Source organism: Phascolarctos cinereus, unplaced genomic scaffold (assembly GCF_003287225.1).
Source record: "Phascolarctos cinereus isolate Bilbo 61053 unplaced genomic scaffold, phaCin_HiC Scaffold_4;HRSCAF=312, whole genome shotgun sequence".
Lineage (NCBI taxonomy): Eukaryota > Metazoa > Chordata > Mammalia > Diprotodontia > Phascolarctidae > Phascolarctos > Phascolarctos cinereus.
Genome location: NW_027555847.1, coordinates 594,775,991 through 594,781,026, shown reverse-complemented (window position 1 = coordinate 594,781,026; position 5,036 = coordinate 594,775,991).

Here is a 5,036-nt window from a genome sequence, read left to right as displayed (position 1 = left end):
TTTAGGCAAAACTTAACACTCCTAGATATTTTAAGGATGGTACTACAGTTTCCTTCAAGGCTCAGCTCAGAATCCATCCTTTTTTTTTTTATCTGAGTCCTTTCCTGACTCACCCCAACTGCTAATATCTCCTTTTATTAGTTTCTTTTTTTGGGGGGAAGGGGGATAAGGAAGCTGGATTTGAACTTAAGTTTTTCTGACTCTAGGCCTAGCACTCTATCCACTTTGCCACCTAGCATTCACAAACGCTATCCCTTTTGCCTACTTCACACTCAGGTGTAGCAGCTTACTAGCTGCTCCTTACTTTTCACATACTGTTTTGATCCAGACCATTCCCCATGCCTGCAATGCACTTGCCACTCATGGATACTTACCGAAACCCTCTGAGACTCATTTTAGGTGCTGCCCTCTCTACGAAGCCTTTCCAGTTCTCCCTCAGCTACAAATGCTTTCTCCTTCCTCAAACTTTTCCAGTGCATTTTGTCTGTATTTCTCTGCATAGCCCTCCCTCACTTAAACCCAATTCACTTGCAAGTCGTGGCATCACCTTCCCGATGCTATGGTCCTCTTTGAGAACGAAGGGCAAACAATAACAATAATCTTGTCGCTGCATTGTACCCTGCCTTGTGTTATACATAGGATCATAGGACCATGGATTTAAAACTAGCCAGAAACCGTAGAGGGTATTGAGTCTAGCTCCTCTTTTTAGAGACAGGGCATCACTGAAGGTTTTTGAATGAGGATATTATATTCTTGGTACTGTGCACTAGGAAGGTTATTTGACAGATAGATGGAGGGTAGATCATAGAGGATAAAGACTAGAAACTGAGGCATAGAGCTGCTAAGTGACTTGCCTAAGGTTACGTAGCATAGCTAGTAAATGCTTGAAGCACAATTTGAACTCAGATCCTCCTGACTCCAAGTCCAGCACTGTTACCTATGCTTCTCTGTATATGCATCATTTCTCTCCTAGTAATGATATATGTACATATGTATATGTATATGTATAGACACAATATATGTATATCTGTAGGTGTGTATATATACTTATGTATCTCTAGCCTCATTCTCTCTATTTAGTTTCAGTCATGTATCAACAATTGCCTAGTGATCATTTTGGAGAAGGAAATGGCAAACCATTCTAGTATCTTTGCCAAGAAAACCCCAAATGGGGTCATGAAGAATTAAAGTGGCTGAAAATGACTGAACAACAACTGGTCATTTACAACTAGACGTCCTGGAAACATCTCTAACTCAACGTGTCCCAAACAGAACACATTACCTCCCTTCCCCCAACCCTCCTCTCTTTTATTTATTTATTTGAGAGGCAATCAGAGTTAAGTGACTTATCCAGGGTCACACAGGTAGTGAGTGGCTGTGGCTGGATTTGAACTCGAGTCCTTCTGGCTCCAGGGCTGGTTCTCTATCCACTGTGCCACCTAGCTGCTCCAACCCTTTCCTCTTTCAGATTTCCGTATTTCTGTAGAAGACATAATTATCTTTGCACTCTCCAAGGCTCATAATCTTGCCATTATTCTTTCCTACTCATTTTCCCTTGACCCACATATTCAATTAAATGAGATAATCTTTGTAAAGTACTTACAGCACAGTGCCTAGCACATAGGAAGTGCTTAATAAATGCTTATTTCTTCTCTCCCCCTCCCCCCAAACAATTGTCAAATATTGTTGTTTCTACTTCTAAAATAGATTATTTTTTCCATTTGACTTCTCTCCAAGTCCAGTCCCACATCCTATCTCACCTTGATTATTGCAACAGCATCTACATAGAAGTGATGATTTAAATCTATGAGAGCTAATGAGGCTGTCTAGGGAGAGCATAGTGGGAAAAGAGAACAGAACCTAGGACAAAGCCATGGTGCACAGAGTTAGGGTTGACGAGCTAGCAAAACAGCCTGAGAAGTGGTCAGACAAGTAGAAGGGGACCCTAGAGAGAACAGTGTCACAAAAACCTTGACAGGTGAGAGTATCCAAGAGGAAAGGATGGTCAACAACATCAAAAGCCACAGAGAGGTCGAGAGAAAAACGAAAATTGAGAAAAGATCATCTGTTTTGTCATTTAAAAGGTCAGAGAGAGATCACCGTGTAGGAGTTATTGAATTATAGTTCAAAACATTTGTATAACTGGAAGCAACCTTAGTGCATTGGCTGAATGTGAAGAACTTTCTAACAATTAGAACTGTATGAAAATGTAATGGACTGACTCACGAGATGACATAGTGAATTCTCCATGACTGGGTGGATAGCCACCATACAGGCATTAGCATGAATTTGGGTAAGAGATGAACTAAATGACCTCTAAGGCCCCTTCCAACTCAAGTATTCCATCCTTTATAGGGATGACCCTATAGACCACCAAGTGGAAATTGTCGGACAACATCAATGAACATACGTCGTTACTCAGCGTTTAGGAAAAGACATTTTAGGAAATTCAGAGAGTCCAGAGTAGAGATGCTATTTGAGGTTGGTGATGGTATATCCCTTAAATAAGGTATAATGCCTTTCAGAGCAATGTGGTACAATGTGAGGGATACAGCATAAGGATCCAGGATACCTGGCAATCCTATTTCTGGCCCTGCCATTAATTAACTTGCTCTCTGAATTTGGGCTAGTCACTTCTATCTCTGATGCTTCAGTTTCCTAATCTGTAAAACAAGTGAGTTGAACTAGATGGTCTATAATGTCCAAAGATTCACCATGGCAGAGTGGCAATCATGTAAGACATAGAGTCAAGAAGACCTGGAGTCATAGCCCATCTTTGACACTTGCTATCCAGGCTTGAACCCTCTGTGTCATCCTCAATTATTCACTTTTCATCATCATCCCACCTCCTTATCTCATCTGTTGCCAAATCATGTCACTTCTACTTTTCTAACATCTCTCCTATACCTCCCCTTTTTGTCATTGACACCACTCCCCTAGTTCAGGCCCTTATCCCCAACCTGCTGAACTAGTTGCAATAGCCTTCTCATTGGTCTCCCTGCCTCAAGTCTCTCCCCACTCCAATCCAGTCTCCACTCAGCTGCCAAATTGATTTTCTGGAAGTATAGGTCTCACCATGTCATCTCTTTACTCAACATATTCCAATGGCTCCTTGTTGCTTGTTGTCTTTCTTTCTTGAAGAGGACCAAAGTAACATCACTATGTTGGGGTCAAGGTACAGTGTATCTGACTGTGGCTGATGAGGCCAATACAAGCTCAGAAGGCTCTACCACAGTTCAGGCACAAATAGTCCATACAACCGTTAGAGATGTCTAAATTTGCACATCTCACGTTTCTTTTGAACTACCATTCTTTTGCTTTGCTCACGGAGCACAGAGCCGTCTTTGATGTGGGTACTCCTGTTACCTCCTGGATAAAATATAAAGTCTTCTGTTTGGCATTTAAAGCCCTTCCCAACCTGGCCCCTTTCTTTCTTTCCAGTCTTCTTCCACTTTGCTCTTCTCCTGACAATCTGGCAGTCCACCACATTGGATTACGTATTGTTCCACTCACAGGACACTCCCGTTTCTTGATCTTTGCACTGGCTGTCCCCTATCTTCTGACTTGCTAGCCCAACTCTTCATCTCCTTGACTTCCTTCAGGACTGAACTTAAATCCCACTTCCTGCAGGAGGATTTTCCTGGTCTCCTCAGCTGCTAGCAGCTTCTTTGATATTGCCTTCCACCTCCTCTATACACAGGGTGTCCCAAAAGTTTTAATGCAGGTTTAAGCTTTAATACTTTAAACCTTTTAAGTCTTTAAAGCTAGCAATGGCACTAGGACTTCTGGGACACACTCTATGCCCTGCAAGTTATTTTCATGTTTGTTTTCCCCCTTCAGAATGTGAGCTCCTGGAGGGCAAAGGCTGGCTTTTGCATTTTATATCTCTGTTGATTAGCACAGTGCCTGGCACCTAGCAAGTGCTTACTAAATGCTTGTTGACTGATTATATGACTTTGAGCAAGTCAGTTTAATTTCTTTGAGCCTCAGTTTCTTCATCAGCAAAATGGGGATAATAATACCTGTAATTCTTCTCACAGTGATGAACCAGATGGCCTGTTACCTTCCCTTCTAATCTGAAAGCCTATTTCCCTCAAGACTCTAAAATTCTGATTCAATGAGAATACTTCACCCAAACTATCATTCAATTTAACAACTAAAAAAAAAAATTAATCAATGCTTACCCTCAAGATGAGTACACAAATAATTATAATAAAATTGGAATGTAAAAGAAGATAGTAACTCACGTGTATGTAGCAATTTAAGGTTTACAAAGTGCTTTTCTCATCATTCCTCTGTGATCTAGGTATTATTATTATTATTCTCGTAAGAATGTAATAGGGCAGCTAGGTGGTACAGTGGATAGAATGTCAGACCTGGAGTCAGGAAGACCTGAGTTCAAATGTAGCGTCAGATACTTACTAGCTGTATGACCCTGGGCAAGTCACCTAACCGTGTTTGCCTCAGTTTTCTCATCTCTCAAATGAGCCAGAGAAGGAAATGGCAAACCATTCCCATATCTTTGCCAAGAAAACCCCAAATGGGGTCATGAGGATTTGGATGTAACTGAAATGACTGAACAACAACAACAAAACCCTGACTGAAAGCCCACTGGTATGGAATTCCCTCCTTATTGGTGAAGATGAATGGCTTGCCCAGCAGAGTCGAGAGAGGCAAAAGCTTCAGTTTTTTGCCAATCCTAACTTTGGGCTCTAGAGTATTCCCTGAGCATGTTGTACAGTTGGTTTTTAGGTCGCAGAGAGAAAATGGAAGAGGTCAGCACCACTTCCAGTTGCTGATGGAAAAGACTCTGGGAACACATGAGAGGAGCAAAGAGTCTTCAGTTTGTCCTTATTCCCAGCTTGCTTTGCTGGAAGAAGACTCTCACTTGGAGAGTCCCAAAGGGGTACTTCTACTTGAAGAGTCCCCAAAAAGAGGATTGGTCAAGAACTGGTGCACTTAGCTCTCATAATTTCACCCTGCCCCTCACGTAGGGCAAGGAATTCATCTCCACCAATAAGGAGAGTCCTGTACCA